We start from the raw sequence: 21,093 nt of genomic DNA, 5'->3' as shown, positions 1-21,093 counted from the left end.
GGCCATTCTTTTGTAGGGATTATTGAAAGTCAGATTGCGTTGGGCTAAAAATATTGTGTGTCATTTTAGTGATGATCAGGACAAGTAAAGAGAGAACTGTCTGAGTACGTTCAGTTTTGCTCAGCTGTTTGAAATCAAATAACGTAAGAGTTTTTCCAGGACTGTCATTCTTTACATACGAAGGGGAAGTTTCACGAGGACCTTAAAAGGACTCACGTTTTTCATGTATTCTTAAAATTTCCACAGAGAATGATAAACCATTTTATTCGACAATGATCTCGGAGTTTTCACGAAGTGGAGTATAATCTTGTTACTTAGGAGCCCTGTATTTTGGCAAACCACTAATAAGCAGCCATGCTCCGATCTTCCTTCGTCCTCCAACGTCAATCTACATTCTTCTTCTTTCAGTCTGGATTTGAGACGAGGAACTGATCAAGAACTGACGAGGGATAATTTTTGGGACACTGTGATTATTACCGACAAGGCTTTTATAATGAAGAGATCTCTGTTCGACAGAGAAGCTAGAACACTTTTCGATGGTGAAAACGCGGAGAGTTCGGAATTATTCAGCCTTACACTTTCACAGGTTTCCTCATTTAAGTATGCGTCTCTCACTTCTTGCAATGTAAGAAAGAACATTTGCTGCGTTAAAGAATGACCAGCAGACAAGTGCATGAGTCTAAATGAGGAGAAGTTGAATTATTAGTTACCATTAAGGCATTTAGCGCCGGGATTGTCCGAAGAGATACTCGGGTTGCCTTCGATGCAGCTCTTTTAATTTAAGCTGAGAGGCTGCGTCTTTAAGCGAAATGGCATCTTTCAGGTAACAAAGGTATTTGGAAAGGATTGGCTGTGGCCTGTAGTAAGGGAACATCCCAGGTATTCGCCTAAATTCAAAATGGGAAACCAAAGAAAGCCATTTCCAGATTTATGGTCGATGGATTCAAACCAACTCGCCTGCCAAATCCAGGGATTGCTACACTGTGTGATCAAAAGTATCCGTACACCCCCAAAACATACGTTTTTCATATTAGGTGCGTGCTGCCATCTACTGCCAGGCACTCCATATCAGCGACCACAGTAGTCATTAGACATCGTGAGAGAGCAGAATGAGGTGATCGGCGGCAATCACGGATGTCGAACGTGGTCAGGTGATAGGGCGTCATTTGTGTCATACGTCTGTATGCGAGACTTCCACACTACTAAACATCCCTGTGACCACTGCTTCCGATGTGATAGTCAAGTGAGAACGTGAAGGGACACGTACAGCACAAAAGCGTGCAGGCCGACCTCGTCTATTGGCTGACAGAGACTGCCGACTGTTGAAGAGGGTCGTAATGTGTAGTAGGCAGACATCTATCTAGACCATCACACAGGAATTCCAAACCACATCAGGATCCACTGGAATTACTATGACAGTTAGGCGGGAAGTGACAAATCTTGAATTTCATGGTCGAGCGGTTGCTCATAAAGCACACATCACGACGGCGAATGCCGAACGTCGGCTCGCTTGGTGTAAGGAGCGTAAATATTGGACGATTGAGCAGTGGAAAAACGTTGCTAGGAGTGACGAATCACGGTACGCAATGTGGCGATCCGATGGCAGGGAGAGAGTATGGCGAATGCTCGGCGACGTCATCCGCCAGCGTGTGTAGAGCCGACAGTAAAATTCGGAGGCCGTGGCGTTACAGTGTGGTCGTGTTTTTCAGGGAGGGGGCTTGCATCCCTTGTTGTTTTGTGAGCCACTATCACAGCACAGGCCTACATTGATGTTTTAAGCACATTTTGGCTTCCCACTGTTGAAGAGTAATTCGGGGATGGCGGTTGCCTCTTTCAACACGTTCGAGCACATTTTCACAATGCACGGCCTGTGGCGGAGTGGTTACGCGACAATAACCGCCCTGTAATGGATTGACCTGCACAGGGTCCTGACCTGAATCCTGCAGAACATTGGGGTGTTTTGGAACGCTGACTTCGTGCCAGGCCTTAACGACCGACATCGTTGCCTCTCCTCAGTGCAGCACTCCGTGAAGAATGGGCTGCCATTCCCCAAGAAACCATCCAGCACCTCATTGAACGTGTGCCTGCAAGAGTGGAAGCTTTCATCAAGGCTAAGGGTGGGCCAACACCATATTGAATTGCAGCATTACCAACGGTGGAGCTGCGAACTTGTAAGTCATTTTCAGCTGGGTGTCCGGATACTTTTGATCACACAGTGTAGCTCAGCGGTCCAACACGCAGAGCTACCCCAAGCCGATGAATAATTTGGAAAAATTGGTTGTTGTACATTGTTTTAAAATAAAATGCATCACAACAAAAGATTGAATTCTGACTTTGTTGGTATTTCTTCCAACCGCGTGTGTTTAGTCATTTGGTAGTACATGAATGCATGTGTATTTTAAGATTTAATTATGCCTGGAGTTGTTGGGTTCGGTTATTACAGTATCACAAGAGCCTAAATAGATTTTGAAGAAAATTGGGAGGGATGGATGCAGAGCGCAGTCGGCCGGGACGAACAGAAGCAGCCCACTGAAAAAAATCTTTTAGGAACGAACTGTCATGTACTGTCATCCTGTACCCCTTTTGCTTTCGACAAACCCCGCTGTTCCGTATCGGTACTAGTTTTCATAGGTAAGTAAAGCCCAGATAACTGCAAAAGTCTGCCATTTGGGGTACTAATGGTAGAATATTGAGCAATTTTTTAAAAGAAATTTACCCATCGCCGACTGGGGGACTTTTTTTTTTTTTTATCAACACGATTTTTGCGCAACACAGTCATATCCAAGTGTATTTTTATGCACGGATTTTAATATTATTTTTAATGATAATTACGGCTCCACTTCCTTTTGAAATACTGAGATGTTGCAACCCAGAAGTTCTGCATGCCTCCAAGTAACGAGACCAGCGCTAACATTAAACTGATACAGATGCGTAATTAGGCTATTATAATTGTGTGTACATATTTTTAACCTACCATGACGCTAGCCGATAAATCAAAATCGATTTCTCTCTCTTTTTTTTTTTTTTTTTTAGAAATTTATCCATAGTCAGAAATTATCACAACAGCACACAACACAAACACATTAAACGGTAGCACTTACATTGAATTCAACTGCAAGTAAGAACTGAACTGATCAACAAAACAATAACTGAGCTCAAGCAAGGCTAAGAATTGGTCCTGGCTAAAATAGGGAAGGGCGACAGCCGATAGTACTATGGAGGTATATATAGTTTACCGTTGGCCTTGATAACCATCTATAGTGCATATCCCTTTTTCGTCGCATGACTGAATATCAGAATACTTTTCAATTTTACTACGCGTCAGCTAGGTCGCATGTAGTTTCATTTAGATGATACGGGCGAATGGACTCCCTATCCTGCCTCCCTCCCCCCTCCCTCCTTTGGCTACGGCCTTGCACTCAGGAATAACTTTCTTCAGCGGCCATCTGAGGAGAACTGCGGGCAGGCCACCTCCTTGTCTGACAACGTTTCTCAAGTTCCTGGACAGTTGTCTTCTAAATTTTACTTTTGACGTCGTATTGACCAGCGTCGCGTTCGAAAGTTTCCAGATCGATAAAATTAAAATTTAAAAGAGACTTGAACGCAATTTTTTTATTGGAGTGAGTGACCGGTTTCGACTCTGTCATAGAGTCATCTTCGGACCAGAGTGATGGATGGACACGCTCGTCTAGCAGTTACACGAGCGTCGTGGGTCGAAGGAACTCGTCTGGCGGTGTCCATCCATCACTCTGGTCCGAAGATGACTCTGTGACAGAGTCGAAACCGGTCACGCACTACAATAAAAAAATTGCGTTCAAGACTGTTTTAAATTTTAATTTTAACAAATTTTAAGATCGTTGACTATGTTTTCAAAAATTTCAAAAATTTTATGTCAAGATCGTGTTGTATAGATTCAGTACGTTAGAGTCCGGAAGATGGAGTGTCTGTTTATCGAGTTGTGGCCCGTTTGGAAATCGACAAAGAGTGCTGCATAAGGTAAAACTTTTAGGGTCTCGTACGTGAGGATGGTTTTGATGTTTACTATCTGTTCTGCAGGTGATCTCGTCTTCCTTAGTCAGTGTTGTCATTCTCAGCCGGCCGAAGTGGCCGTGTGGTTCTAAGCGCTGCAGTCTGGAACCGCAAGACCGCTACGGTCACCGGTTCGAATCCTGCCTCGGGCATGGATGTGTGTGATGTCTTTAGGTTAGTTAGGTTTAACTTGTTCTGAGTTCTAGGGGACTAATGACCTCAGAAGTTGTGCTCAGAGCCATTTTGTTGTCATTCTCCTACACAAACATCTAGCCTAGCCTTAACTTTTGTGTATGATATGCTGGAGACTATCTTGTACGTCACTGAAAGGAATCAGAGAGCACTGTCAACTTCTGTGATCAGCATTTTGCTTTGTAAGGGCATGTAAGGCTTAAACCGTTTTGTGTGTTGAACACCTAAATATAATAGGCAGATAGCACTTTCCATTGCCGAGCCAAAGTAAATCACATTCACTCAGAGCAACAATCCTGCGAGCTGCACATTTAAATTGCCCTACATACAAAAATCAATAAACTGTAACATTCTTTGTCAATATGAACTATTTTCTTCTTGAGGTGTTGTTCATAAATAATTTTAGTAGTATTGTAATTCTTATTCAATCCTGCTTTCAGTAATTCTACATTTAGCTCCTCCGTTCACTACTGCAGTTTATGCGCATTGGAGGCAAACATTATGACATCACCAGTGAAGTGAGGGTAGTTCGGGTATGTTCTGTAGTCCCACATGCATTTTTTTTTCCAGGTCATGGCCCTAAAATCTTCGTGTAGCGCTCTACGTATAGACATATCTGGTAGGCTGTTTGAGTGTCTGTCTGCTTAAAACATCTATACATGTTATAAACTGAAGTCTCCTGTCACAGATTCCGTCTGTATATTCACCACAATTTCAGTATCAACGATAGCGATTTTGATAGGATTTTTACTAAAACATAGATTGATTCACGAGGAAGGTTTGAGCATATACACCGCTAAGTAATGTATTGTGTAAAGTATGTACAATATTGTTATTTGTCCCATATTCTGGCAGATTCGAAAAGAATGAGAAGACTGACCATGTATTTTTAAAATGGCTAATAATTTTTACTTATGAAAATTAACGTAAACTAAAATAATTTTCATAAAGTAATCTCTCAAATTTTTACTAATTTTCAAATTAAAAGTTTGCGTTATTTTCCGAACACGACAATTTGTCTGCTGTGAACTCAAGAGCCTTGCAGCTCATTGCAGTGACCTACGATTCACTGTGAAGTTGAATATCTGTTGTTGGTGGAGGTAACTAATAATAACATAACATTAAGTAATGCAATTTTTGAAAACCTTTTACTTATGCACTACGCATAAACACAGTTTTCATGAAGGTTAAACTTACATAGGCTTGAACCTTCTTTTATTAAACATTGATTTCTGTTTTAAGTTTTATGGAGTCATTTGTCTGAAACATGGAAACTGTAATTAAATAACGAATATTGAAGCTCATACTGTGCTGTTTCACTGCCGTGAAACATAAACAGCGGTCGGTCGACAAAGGCATCGTCATATTTCATGAGTACTGCCACTGTTTCTATTTACTTTTTATTTTTTCTTCAGCTCCTCACTAAAAATACCATAAAAAGTTTCCCATTGTCGTTTTCCAAACATATTCTGAACGATATGGTTTAACTTTTACTCCGTTTAAATTTGTGTTTTCCAGAAAAAATTTGAAAAATGACGATAATTACATTAACTTTAAGTTCTAAAAGTACCTCATTAATAGCACCTCAAACTGTAGAATATTACCTTCTCTTTGAAATTCATTTGAGAATTTTAATTAGTACAGGTTCTAAGCTGCGAGCCTCAGAAACCCGTAATTTTATTAAATTACAGTAGCTTTGACCATTAAAAAGTCCTGAAAGCACTTGGTTATCACATCTGTGAGCCTGCAAAAGACATTAGCTAAACGACTGCTTTAGAACACACAAAACTGAATCCCCACAGAAAAATCCAAGGGTACCTGCTGTCCGAAGCGAAATCCAACATCATATTCACGAACTGCTGACGGCGTTTGCTGTAGGGGCTATCTAGCAGGAGGGGCCGTAAAGTACACTGCTGCCACAACTAGAACGCAGCGAAGCTTGACGAGAATTTATACATACCTTCTATATGTGTCACAAATTAAAGTCCCCTGCAAATTTTTCTGTCTGTATGTGAAGAATAATCTCAGGAACCACTCAAGGGATTTTGATACGCGTTCCGCTAATAGATAAACTGATTGTGAGCATAATTTACAACCACTACGCCAGGCAAGAAGTTCGGTCACAGATAGTGCTACACGTCCGGATCGCTAGTAAAAATACGACACAAAAGGTCATCAAATTTAAGGCATTTTTTATTTACGACTTGCTTTGGACTTATTTCTCCATCATCAAGCGGCATATCAGATGTTTAGCTCAGATGTATTGCTTACATTGAACCAACGATGCAGGAATGCCTGCAGTTCACTGTAATGGAAGAGGCAAATGTTGGGAGGACGGAAGAAGAAATGGTTCTGTGTTAGGAGGTACTCTCTCAGTTCGCTCCTTGCCGGGCTTCCTCATAAGGACGGTGGTGGCCTGTTGTCGCCGATAGGCACAGTGAAAGAAGGTTCAGATTTGGTTATGTATTTCCGTAAGTTAAGAATCAGTGTCCTGACTCGCTATTGACATCGACTGTAGATGCCCGCCGAGGACCCGCGTCATAAGCGCCCTTCAGACCGCTCGAGGCAGCCGATGCCGCAGTCTCCGTTCCTGGCTGGCTCTTATTACAGCGGTTTGCCGCCAACGGTGGCTCCGGCGCTGGAAGTGCCGCTGATAGCGCGGCAGTGAGAGAAAGGGGCGCGTGTATTGGACTTACACACGCCCATTTGGAGGCTGCTCTGTCCGCTTCTGCTCATCACCGTTCTTCTTCATATCGTAGCGCGATGGCAGTTGCAGTGTAGCCGTGTAGTATGACCATCTTGGCCTGCCATTCAGGTGAACCCTGGTCAGTCCGCCGAAGTACGAGGTGCATTCAAGTTCTAAGGCCTCCGATTTTTTTTCTAATTAACTACTCACCCGAAATCGATGAAACTGGCGTTACTTCTCGACGGATTCGCTCTGCAGACGTACATATTTTTCACAACGCTGACGCCATGATTCCATGGCAGCGGCGAAGGCTTCTTTAGGAGTCTGATTTGACCACTGGAAAATCGCTGAGGCAATAGCAGCACGGCTGGTGAATGTGCGGCCACGGAGAGTGCCTTTCATTGTTGGAAAAAGCCAAAAGTCACTAAGAGCCAGGTCAGGTGAGTAGGGAGCATGAGGAATCACTTCAAAGTTATTATCACGAAGAAACTGTTGCGTAACGTTAGCTCGATGTGCGGGTGCGTTGTCTTGGTGAAACAGCACACGCGCAGCCCTTCCCGGACGTTTTTGTTGCAGTGCAGGAAGGAATTTGTTCTTCAAAATATTTTCGTAGGATGCACCTGTTACCGTAGTGCCCTTTGGAACGCAATGGGTAAGGATTACGCCCTCGCTGTCCCAGAACATGGACAGCCGGCCGCGGTGGTCTAGCGGTTCTGGGCGCTCAGTCCAGAACCGCGCGACTGCTACGGTCGCAGGTTCGAATCCTGCCTCGGGCATGGATGTGTGTGATGTCCTTAGGTTAGTTAGGTTTAAGTAGTTCTAAGTTCTAGGGGACTGATGACCACAGATGTTTAGTCCCATAGTGCTCAGAGCCATTTGAACTAACCAGAACATGGACACCATCATTTTTTCAGCACTGGAGGTTACCCGAAATTTTTTTGGTGGCGGTGAATCTGTGTGCTTCCATTGAGCTGACTGGCGCTTTGTTTCTGGATTGAAAAATGGGATCTACGTCTCATCCATTGTCACAACCGACGAAAAGAAAGTCCCATTCATGCTGTCGTTGCGCGTCAACATTGCTTGGCAACATGCCACACGGGCAGCCATGTGGTCGTCTGTCAGAATTCGTGGCACCCACCGGGATGACACTTTTCGCATTTTCAGGTCGTCATGCAGGATTGTGTGCACACAACCCACAGAAATGCCAACTCTGGAGGCGATCTGTTCAACAGTCATTCGGCGATCCCCCAAAACAATTCCCTCCACTTTCTCGATCATGTCGTCAGACCCGCTTGTGCGAGCCTGAGGTTGTTTCGGTTTGTTGTCACACGATGTTCTGCCTTCATTAAACTGTCGCACCGACGAACGCACTTTTGACACATCCATAACTCCATCACCACATGTCTCCTTCAACTGTCGATGAATTTCAGTTGGTTTCACACCACGCAAATTCAGAAAACGAATGATTGCACGCTGTTCAAGTAAGGAAAACGTCGCCATTTTAAGTATTTGAAACAGTTCTCATTCTCGCCGCTGGCAGTAAAATTCCATCTGCCGTACGGTGCTGCCATATCTGGGACGTATTGACAATGAACGCGGCCTCATTTTAAAACAATGCGCATGTTTCTATCTCTTTCCAGTCCGGACAAAAAAAATCGGAGGCCTTAGAACTTGAATTCACCTCGTATCTGACACTAGACGATAGGGAAGACCTCCGGGTTCACCTATCTACGACAGCAGCAGGCTATGGTGTTGAACTCTGCGACAGATGATTATGATGATTTAGCCATCTCTCCCATTAGCGGCTGTCGTTGCATGGTAACTTGTAGGACATCTACAACAGGGTTGTGGCGGACGCCACTTTCCAATAATCAGTAAATCGAGTGGGAACGTTATGTACGCTATCGATCCGTCTGACCGACTGCCGTACGAGCTAAACTGATGGGGTACTTATGCAGCGAAGTAGTGGCTAACGTTTATCCGACGTCATGTTTGTCTTATTATTACGAAAGCGTCAGTGCTATCCACTCTGCCATGCTTGCTCAATGAGTTTGGTATAGTACAGGACTCGTTCACAAAAGCACACAGAACGATTTCTTTCAATAGCAGTCGCGGTTCTTTCATCAGGTAACGAAGGTGACGTGATCCTACCTAGCTGCTCTGCCCCAGTACGTTCCTGCCGAGGTCCTCCGTCTGACTCGTCAGAAGTGCCAATGAAAAATGGAAATGAGCGTTTCGCGTCATTGGCCGGGAGGCCCCTTGCGGGGCAGGTCCGGCCGCCGTGGTGAAGGTCTTATTACATTCGATGCCATATTGGGCGACCTGCGCGCCGGATGGGGATGAAATGATGATAAAGACAGCACAACGCCCAGACCCTGAGCGGGGAAAACCTCCAACCCAGCCAGGAATCGAACCCCGGCCCGTAGGACGGCAATCCGTCACGCTGACCACTCAGCTATCGGGGCGGACAGAAGTGCTAATGTTTTCCACAGACACCCTCTCGGTGGTGAAATGTTATTTTTCGCGCCCTCCTGGTGTCGAAACCGCCATAATGGAGAGAGACATCTTCGCTAAGCGACTTTGAAAATTTAACTACACTCCTGGAAATGGAAAAAAGAACACATTGACACCGGTGTGTCAGACCCATCATACTTGCTCCGGACACTGCGAGAGGGCTGTACAATCAATGATCACACGCACGGCACAGCGGACACACCAGGAACCGCGGTGTTGGCCGTCGAATGGCGCTAGCTGCGCAGCATTTGTGCACCGCCGCCGTCAGTGTCAGCCAGTTTGCCGTGGCATACGGAGCTCCATCGCAGTCTTTAACACTGGTAGCATGCCGCGACAGCGTGGACGTGAACCGTATGTGCAGTTGACAGACTTTGAGCGAGGGCGTATAGTGGGCATGCGGGAGGCCAGGTGGACGTACCGCCGAATTGCTCAACACGTGGGGCGTGAGGTCTCCACAGTACATCGATGTTGTCGCCAGTGGTCGGCGGAAGGTGCACGTGCGCGTCGACCTGGGACCGGACCGCAGCGACGCACGGATCCACGCCAAGACCGTAGGATCCTACGCAGTGCCGTAGGGGACCGCACCGCCACTTCCCAGCAAATTAGGGACACTGTTGCTCCTGGAGTATCGGCGAGGACCATTCGCAACCGTCTCCATGAAGCTGGGCTACGGTCCCGCACACCGTTAGGCCGTCTTCCGCTCACGCCCCAACATCGTGCAGCCCGCCTCCAGTGGTGTCGCGACAGGCGTAAATGGAGGGACGAATGGAGACGTGTCGTCTTCAGCGATGAGAGTCGCTTCTGCCTTGGTGCCAATGATGGTCGTATGCGTGTTTGGCGCCGTGCAGGTGAGCGCCACAATCAGGACGGCATACGACCGAGGCACACAGGGCCAACACCCGGCATCATGGTGTGGGGAGCGATCTCCTACACTGGCCGTACACCACTGGTGATCGTCGAGGGGACACTGAATAGTGCACGGTACATCCAAACCGTCATCGAACCCATCGTTCTACCATTCCTAGACCGGCAAGGGAACTTGCTGTTCCAACAGGACAATGCACGTCCGCATGTATCCCGTGCCACCCAACGTGCTCTAGAAGGTGTAAGTCAACTACCCTGGCCAGCAAGATCTCCGGATCTGTCCCCCATTGAGCATGTTTGGGACTGGATGAAGCGTCGTCTCACGCGGTCTGCACGTCCAGCACGAACGCTGGTCCAACTGAGGCGCCAGGTGGAAATGGCATGGCAAGCCGTTCCACAGGACTACATCCAGCATCTCTACGATCGTCTCCATGGGAGAATAGCAGCCTGCATTGCTGCGAAAGGTGGATATACACTGTACTAGTGGCGACATTGTGCATGCTCTGTTGCCTGTGTCTATGTGCCTGTGGTTCTGTCAGTGTGATCATGTGATGTATCTGACCACAGGAATGTGTCAATAAAGTTTCCCCTTCCTGGGACAATGAATTCACGGTGTTCTTATTTCAATTTCCAGGAGTGTATTTGCTGCCTTGAATAAAAAGTTCTCTGATTTCAGGCCCCGTTAAATGATTTAAATTACATGAGCTTTAGGCCATGCCCTCCTTGGCTATCGTCAAGGTATGTGACTCCCTGTGGGTTGCTGCTACGCCCCTTACATACACTACCTGCCGGCTGTGACGTCACTGGTGCCCACTGCACCGCCATAATGGGCATACATTGACTCGGTGAACGATGCGCCCGCTTCACCCACGTGATCGCTGGATACCGCACGGTGTTAAGCTGGAGGATGTTTCGGTAATTTTTGTTTCAATAGCTTCTTTGACTACACAATTTGAGGAAGCAGTTAGTGCGAGCCAGCAAGGCGTGGGATTCAGAGATCGAGCGGCTGAATGGGCGCATCGAACGCCGAGTCAACGTACGCCCGTATATGGCTATGCCGCGGACACCACTGACGCCACAGCTGGTAGCTATAGTATATAAGGGCACACCAGCAGCCCACGTCACTAGGCGTGTTTGATTTGGCGCAGCTGGAAACCCGAGAACATCTTATTTAATGTTACTGCCGCGAGATTCTTTATTCTTACATTTGCTGCTTTGTACAATGTTGGCAAGCAACTGTATCTTCGATGTGTACATTCCTGCTCTCATTTGTATTTCTTCTAGAACTGCTGAGAATAGTTTTCGTGATACAGTATGTCCTTGCATAAGTACTCCTCCAGTTGCAAATATCTCATTAATCCGAAGAAGACTAATCGAATTTCCAGCCACTAGTGAAGACAACAAGTGTCTGTCGCAGTTGTTAGATCGTTTACTGCTGCAAAAATGGCAGGATGTCAAGCTGTAAGTGAGTTTGAACGTGGTGGTACAGCTGGCACACGAGTGGCACAGCATCTCCGAGTTAGCGATGAAGTGGGGATTTACCCGTACGACCATTTCACGAGTGTACCGTGAATATCGGGAATTAGGTTAAACATCAAGTCTCCGACATCGCTGCCGCCGGAATAAGATCCTGCAAGAACGGGACCAACGACTGTAGAGAATCGTTCAACGGGACAAAAGTGCACCTGCGAGGTGCCGGGGCAAGCAGTGTATTTAACACTAAATTCTTCTAGAATCTACATATGTAAATGATGCTCTAAGCCCCCCCTATTCTAACTCCGACTCTAACTCCGACATGGATTAAAAAATATACGCGAACTGACTGTAATCAACCCTGCAAGTGGAGCAGAAAAGAGTTTGGCACCTGCAATAATTTAATTTGATAAATAAGTTAAATAAAGGAAGGTTTCATTAACGTAGTGAGAAATGATGGGTTGCTCTACCGATTAACAGAATGAAAGTTCTGTCCATAATAACAATATGATTTATTAACACTAAACACAAAATAATAAACAAAAACACATGAAACATTTATAATACATCAAATTGGCTCAAATTGGATACTCAAACAAATGCTGTGAAGGTGAAGTGGTCCCTAAACTAGATTGTGAGGTTTAAGACAAAGTGGTATGTGGAGCCAATTCCTTGCCACTCAAATCTTAAGAGAGACACGCAGCTAACCCAACATTAATTGCTGCTACTCAAGACAGAACAAAGTTAGAAAAAGACGAACAGGCGCGTTCTGCTGAGCTCTGATTATCACCTAGGAAAATCCCTGTCTGCCGGTGCTGCGGACATACATTACCAAACTGTCTTCTTAACTGCCAGAACACGATCTGGCTTACCGGAGGCGATGGCTGGTTGCTTCGACGTCCTCGACCGAAAGGCGAGAGCCGACTATCTAGAGCACCCGTACAGGCCGAACACACAACATTCCCGCCCCCACGACAGTGGCCGTGGTTAAACGTTCCAATCAGCAACTCGAAAACCAGCGCCAAATTCCACTCCATTGCCAGAGCACTACCATTCTACCAATGGAGATTCTTGGCGCCAATTTCTGCGCTGATTTTGCTACGTCACGGAGCTATGCCCTCAGCAAGCCAATCACAGTTGCTATTTTGCAGAAAGCGCGGGAATTTTCCCGCTACAACTGCCTGGGTACACAAGTCATTCCCACGCCTCGCTGGTAGCCCGCCAGAAAGTGTTTTCGCTAAGTTTCTGCGAAGTAACGGAACCTCTAGCCCAGCCGCTACTTCAGACCCCTCCGGGCGTGTCTTTTGACAATGTCGGCATCTGCAAAGCATTCACTCGACTTCCTCACACCCGTCAGCTTAACCCTTTCCAGATCAGCAGAGCCCGCCTGTCACTGGACCACCCGGGTGACGAGAGACGCTGCGTGGGAAGTCCGCGTGTGAAGGAATAGCGACTTTTCATTGTATGCAATTAGAGAGGAAAATCGTAAGATAGAAATATGAGAGGGGGCTCATGCCACCTCTCACACCCTTACGCAAATTGCTGCAGATTTCAGTGCTGCACCATCAACAAGCGTCAGCGTGCGAACCATTCAACGAAACATCGTCGGTATAGGCTTTCGGTGCCGAAGATCCACTCATGTACCCTTGATGACTGCACGACACAAAGCTTTACGCCTCGCCTGAGCCCGTCAACACAGACATTGGACTATTGATAACTCGAAACATGTTGCCCACTCGGACGAGTCTCGTTTCAAATTGTATCTAGTGGATGGACGTGTACAGGGTATGGAGAGAACCTCATGTATTCATGCACTTCGCATGTTAGCAGCGGACTGTTCAAGCCGGTGGAGGCAGTGTAATGGTGTGAGGCATGTGCATTTGGAGTGATATTGGACATCTGATACGCCTAGGTACGACTCTGACAAGTGACATGTATGTCCATTGTGGATTCCGATAGACTTGGGCAATTCCAGCAGGACAATGCGACACCCCGCACGTCCAGAATTGCTACAGTGTAGCTCGAGGAACACCCTCCTGAGTTTAAACACTCCCGCTGGTCACCAAACTTCCCAGACCTAAACATTATTGAGCAAACCTGGAATGTCTTGAAACGTGCTGCTCAGAAGAGATCTCCGCCCCCTCGTGTCTTATGGATTTATGGACAGCCCTGCAGTTTTCATGGTGTCATTTCCCTTCAGCACTACTTCAGACATTAGTCGAGTCTATGCCACATCACGCTGCGGCACTTGTGCTTGCTCGCTTGGGCCCTACACGATATTAGACATGTGTACCAGTTTCTTTGCCTCTGCAGTGTATACAGGGTGGTCCATTGATAGTGACCGGTCCAAATATCTCACGAAATAAGCATCAAACGAAAAAACTACAAAGAACGAAACTCGTCTAGCTTGAAGGGGGAAACCAGATGGCGATGTGGTTGGTCCGCTAGATGGCGCTGCCATACGTCAAACGGATATCAACTGTGTTTCTTTAAATAGGAAGCCCCATTTTTTTTATTACATATTAGTGTAGTACGTAAAGAAATATGAATGTTTTAGTTGGACCACTTTTTTAGTTTGTGATAGATGGCGGTGTAATAGTCACAAACGTGAAAGTACGTGGTATCACGTAACATTCCGCCAGTGCGGACGGTATTTGCTTCGTGATTCATCACCCGTGTTAAAATGGACCGTTTACCAATTGCGGAAAAGGTCGATACCGTGTTGACGTGTGGCTATTGTTATCAAAATGTCCAACGGACGTGTGCTATGTATGCTGCTCGGTATCCTGGACGACATCATCCAAGTGTCCGGACCGTTCACCGGATAGTAACGTTATTTAAGGAAACAGGAAGTGTTCAGCCACATGTGAAGCGTCAACCACGACCTGCAACAAATGATGATGTCCAAGTAGGTGTTTTAGCTGCTGTCGCGGCTTATCCGCACATCAGTAGCAGACAAATTGCGCGAGAATCGGGAATCTCAAAAACGTCGGTGTTGAGAATGCTACTCAACATCGATTGCACCCGTACCATATTTCTATGCACCAGGAATTGCATGGCGACGACTTTGAACGTCGTGCACAGTTCTCCCACTGGGCACAAGAGAAATTACGGGACGATGACAGATTTTTTGCACGCGTTCTTTTTAGCGACGAAGCGTTATTCACCAACAGCGGTAACGTAAACCGGCATAATATGCACTATTGGGCAACGGAAAATCCACGACGTCTGCGACAAGTGGAACTACAGCGACCTTGGCGGGTTACTGTATGGTGCAGCATTATGGGAGGAAGGATAATTGGCCCCCATTTTATCGATGCCAGTCTAACTGGTGCACTGTATGCTGATTTCCTACATAATGTTCTACCGATGTTGCTACAAGATGTTTCACTGCATGACAGAATGGCGATGTACTTCCAACATGATGGATGTCCAGCACATAGCTCGCGTGTGGTTGAAGCGGTATTGAATAGCATATTTCATGGCAGTTGGATTGGATGTCGAAGCACGCACGTTCACCGGATCTGACGTCGCCGTATATCTTTCTGTGGGGAAAGCTTAAGGATATTTGCCATCGTGGTCCACCGACAACGCCTGACAACATGCGTCAGCGCATTGTCAATGCATGTGCGAACATTACGGAAGGCGAACTTCACGCTGTAGAGAAGAATGTCGTTACACGTATTGCTAAATACGGACATCATTTTGAGCATTTATTGCTTCAGATACGAGGTGCATTCAAGTTCTAAGGCCTCCGATTATTTTTGTCCGGACTGGAAAGAGATAGAAACATGCGCATTGTTTTAAAATGAGGCCGCATTCATTGTCAATACGTCCCAGAGATGGCAGCACCGTACGGCAGATGGAATTTTACTGCCAGCGGCGAGAATGAGAACTGTTTTAAATACTTAAAATGGCGACGTTTTCCTTACTTGAACAGCGTGCAATCATTCGTTTTCTGAATTTGCGTGGTGTGAAACCAATTTACAGGTAATCACACTGTAACAGCATGCGTTCTCAAAAATGATTTCTCAAATGTACATGTATAACATTGGAACAACCGAAATAAAATGTTAAAACGTAGCTACGTTCTGTATTTTAATTTAAAAAAACTACCTGTTACCAACTGTTCGTCTAATATTGTGAGCCATATGTTTGTGACTATAGCAGCGCCATCTATCACAAAGCGAAAAAAGTGGTCCAACTAAAACATTCATATTTCTTTACATACTGCACGAATATGTAATAAGAAATGGGGGTTCCCATTTAAAAAAACGCAGTTGATATTCGTTTGACCTATGGCAGCGTCTTCTAGCAGGCCAACCATAGCGCCATCTGGTTTCCCCCCTTCAAGCTAGTTCTGCGTAGGTTTTTCGTTTGACGGTTATTTCGTGAGATATTTGGCCTGGTCACAATCAATGGACTAACCAGTATACCTGAGGCGAGACGGCAGATACACACCAGGCTGGAGCTCTTACGGCAATTGGCAAAATGCCACGAGTGACAAGGATAGTGGGCAAGGGGCACTACATTAGTAACGTGTACATAGCTTGAGAAGTTGGATCTGACGGGATGCGTGCCAGGGTAGTCCGCGCCGTTCCGATGACGACTGTGCCTGGATGGCGCAATGATCTGCGCATCTCCCTAGTAAGCGAGAGAGACAGGTTCCAGTTCCAGTCCAGCACAAATTGTCGACTTCCCCCATTGATTTAAATGTATGCCTTCTCGCAGCCAATGTCTGAAATTCCTGTCTGACATAAATTTAATACTTCACTCGTCTTTACCCTTTTCCAAGTAGTGTTGCGCATACAGTAGCATGACAGTGTTCCCGATGTTGTCGTGTGTACGTGCGAATCGGGCGCTGCAGCTCTGGGTCAGCAGCGGTGGCATCGTCGTGTAAGGAGCGCTGGGCCGGGGTAGCGAGCCGCGTGGCCGGCCACCTGCGGCCGCGCTGCCCGGAACAGAACAAGGTCAGCCGCCATCAGATACACGGCCGCAGCCGCCGCCGCCGCCGCCGCCGCCGCCGCTGCCCCGGCAGTTAGTCGACTGCGGGAACAGGTGCGCTATCTCGCGACCCGTGTTCTACACGCGCCCTGATGGGTTAATACCTGCCCCGCGCGTACGTCTCCGCTCATCTGCCGTAAACCAGAGGTGCACATTAAATGCTGACCATCTCGGAGATTCTAGTTCTTTTTCAGTGTCTAACAGGGTTACAGTCTTGGAGAAATTCGTATCATTTTACTAACGAATACGGTTCATTCCTTGTCGCAGACGATATTAAACGAAGAGCAATGAGCGAATTAATACAGGATGTCCGACACGAAACGGTCTAACATCAAGCACTTACATTGAACACAGCGGAAAAATGCTCCTATCGTAGTATAAAAAATGCGTTGTATGCTCCTGTTTTAACCCTTTGTTGCCTGACGGTACTTAAAAGTACCAGTAAGTTTTGACTCTCATTATTTTCTCGTGGTGCAGTTTCGTGATCTGAGAGCCTGTCGGTACGTAACAGTAACTCTGCTCTACTGTTTCATAGATGTTATTGTGCAATACATAGACCTCTCTGGCGGTCAGAGCTTGAAATTGTTTTTCGCGCGCTGCTCTGAAAACAGAAGATTGCATGTGCTTGTTTCCATGGTGTTGCCTGAATTTGTGCGCAATTTATTGAAACTTCCGTTGAGTTTTCCATTGTACGTACTTACCTTCTTTGTTTTTTTATAATAGTTTGAAGCATTACGTTACAAGTGAATGAGATAAAGTGGAAAATGTAAGGCGGACTTATTAGTACCGTCAGGTTGTGCGAACACTTTATTGTAGCAACAATGCGTTGCCTCTCACTAGTTGTTCTGTCCACTTTTTCTCACAAAGAAATCCGTAAATACATTTGCCTGTGGAACAATTAGAACAAACAGGAAAGGTTTGCCAGGGAATTTACCTAAAGAAAAATGTCTAAATAAAATCACAGAGAGTCATCTTTAGATCTAACAGTATTTCAATGGAAGGAAGATAAAGTAGTATATTTTGCGTCAAACTTCCATGGCACTGAACAGAGCGTAGTGACAAGAAAACAGAAAGATGGAACTAGTATGACTATACCATGTCCAGTTATTGTATGTGATTACAGTAAAAACATGGGTGGTGTGGATCATGCAGGCAGATTACGTTCAACTTATGGTCTTGACAAGCGATCAAGGAAATGGTGGCACCGTCTCTTCTGGGGAGCAATAGAAATTGCTTTTGTCAATGCTTACGTCATTTTCAGTGATCTACATGATGCACTACCACTGCAGGAATTCAGGCGTGCTGTGGCACTAGGGCTAATGAATGAACAGCAAGTGCCAAATCTCAAAAAGAGAAACTCTGGTAAAGATGAAATAACTCTCCCAAAGAGAAGGAAGGATAGCTTTTCTGTTCCGAAGGATGTACGTCTTGGCAACTGAGGGAACCATTTTGTAGTGTTCAGTTGTAAAAGAGGACGATGCGAAATGTGTGCGAAAAATAAAATTCAGTCGAGACCACATTCTCAATGTAGTACATGTAAAGCGTATTTGTGCTGCAATGAGAAAAACAACTGTTTTCTACAATTTCATGAGGTATCACTAAATATGTGATATGTATATACTGTCAAAAATGTATAGCTAAGTTACTATGTATTGTGAAGTTGCTCTAGAATAAATTTATGCGAAATTTTTAAAAAAAATTTAGAAATATCATATTTCTGTTAATTAATTTTCTAATGTAAAAATATTTAATATTTATGTGGCATAAAGTACAAGTTATAAAAATTGGAGTATTTTTCTGCGCATATTGTGATTCTGTCCATGGAGTCTGACGGTACTTCTGAGTATCAGGAGAGAAAAAAGTTGTGAAAAATAACACAAAATTTTACAAAAAATCCTACCATCATTTGAGGCCACAACAGCATAAATTCTTCAAAGAAAATGTTAAAAAGTAAATTTTATCGTACGTCAGGAAACAAAGGGTTAAAAGACTCTGACTGAAGAGTGGGGTACCAGTTGCCATATTCCACCTTCATCAACATCTTTCAAATTTTCCCAAAAAAACGTGGCATGGGGACATGTTCGCGCTCTTTTTAACGTGCAACCACCTTACACTCCTACAAGCTTCCCTAACTCGCTCACAGCCACTATTCCATCTCTGTAAGTCACTCATACCCACCCTTTCCCACCTGCGCATTCTCTCTCACTCATTCATCCAAACTCATTAACATTATGTAAAATGGTTCAGATGGCTCTAAGCGCTGTGGGACTTAACATCTGAGGTCAACAGTCCACTAGACTTAGAACTACTTAAACCTAACTAATCTAAGGACATCACACACATCCATGGACGAGGCAGGATTCGAACCTGCGACCGTAGCAGCAGCGTGGTTCCGGACTGAAGCGCCTAGAAGCACTCTACCACAGCGGCCGGCCTAACGTTACCTCTTTGTGTCTCTTTGTCTCCTGTTTTGAGGTCACAGTTCCTTCGTTCTGTCCTACTATTACTGCCTCCTCTCACCGTCACGGTCTCTCTCTCTCTCTCTCTCTCTTACTGCTACTATTTCATTCTATCCTTGTCACTACTGCAGTCTCTTCTCAGTGCCACTACCTTTCTCATCCTCGTTGTCATTAGCATAGATTCTGGGTCTCGTGTAGATTGAAGGCGAAGGCGGGAGAAAAGAAAGGAAAAAACTATTGATATCAGCTGTCTCTCATTATTACTGGCTCTCACCCACTTCTACATTCTCCATCTCTTAATTCCTCTTCCGCTGGCACGTTTCCATCACTCTTTTCCTAGCGCTGTTTGTCAAAGTCTACTATATTCCACGCCTACGTGTCCCTCTCTTTCTCTCATACCGCCATTGGCTCCTTCGCTCTTTCTACACTACAGCCACAGCCTACTATCTTCCAGTATTTATTACTTTCCGGTTTCTTTCGCATTGCCATTATCTCCTGTTCTCTCGTTCTCTCAGAATAAAAAAGCGCGAATAAGTTCTCATACCAAAATTTTTGGTTCAGTTTTTAAAAGTTCTGAAGAAGGTAGAAACAGACAGTTGGTCCTCCCTCCCCCTTTTTCACTCAGAGTGTTTTTGTGCTCCGACAGGAGTATTTTTCCGCTAGTTCTTATCTTTTCGCTGGTACAGTAGAGCACGTCACTCATATGAAATGAACTTTATGGGTCAGCAAGATTTTCATAGTTTACTTATATGAAATTTAAATGTGCACCACAGACCGGATTATACGTACACAAAAGATCTGCATGTGCTTTAGTACTAACCATGGAGCTCCCAGAACCATTCTGATGATAACTAAGACACTTTACAGCATAGTCCTTCGTGCTGCATCACTTTATAAACCTCACAATGGATATTACGTGCGTATTTTACATGTACAAGTAGGATAACTTTGAATCTCTTTACGTCGGAAATGGATGAAGAGGCCAAGAAAATTTTTAAGTTTGTTCAAGACCGGAATTTTAGAATTTTCGGAATGTATAAAAAAATTACAACTATTTGCTGGAATTCGCGTGTATTTATGGTAGGCAAAAACCATGTTTTACGGGTTTTCTCAGGAACGCCCCCGTGCACTTAATGGTGTCTCCGTAAGCCCCTTAAGGTGCACCTTAGACCACTTATGATGCAAAAAGAACCAACTAATTTGCCCTATTTGCCTAAGCTTGAGAAAATGTATAACATTCAAACTTTGATCCCGTACTGAAGGATAGTTGCAGTAAGACGAACTTTCTCTTGGCTATACAAATGGTACCTAGTCCAAAAGGCTGCAAAAATATTTGTCTCTACCTTTCTATCACCAACAGAACCCAAGTATAAGACCCGGAAACCTCGTTTTTAGAAGCGGAATTGTAGAATACCGATAATAAGCACAGGAGTAAGTTGGGTGTTACGAGGCAGATTACACGTGGAAATTTGTTTCAATGTTAGTCCATATCACGTTCATTTTTGTTTATACTAATTTTTTATTTCTGGAGCTGAAAACCGGGGAAACTGAAAGAAGCTTAAACAAGTGAAAATGATTACGAGTGCGGATAAAACACTAACCATACCACGGAAAACCTCTCGATGGAAAGCAGTATTTCTAGAGGCGCAGTGGTGGGTCACTAAGAATATTAGAGGAGACTGTTAATCGCTACATTCCTAAGAAATCCGTTCGAATGGCGTCACATGCATGTAAGTCTAATAATGACCCAAACTCAGACTCTGGAATATACAAAGTAACATGCCAGGAATGCTCCATGTTCCACCTTGGACAAATGGGCTGAAATTTCAACACCAGGTACACAGAGCGCATTAAAGCCTAATCACACAACAG

Source organism: Schistocerca piceifrons, chromosome 7 (genome assembly GCF_021461385.2).
Source record: "Schistocerca piceifrons isolate TAMUIC-IGC-003096 chromosome 7, iqSchPice1.1, whole genome shotgun sequence".
NCBI lineage: Eukaryota > Metazoa > Arthropoda > Insecta > Orthoptera > Acrididae > Schistocerca > Schistocerca piceifrons.
The sequence above is the reverse complement of the archived record's forward strand: the minus strand, read 5'-3'. Positions refer to the sequence as shown.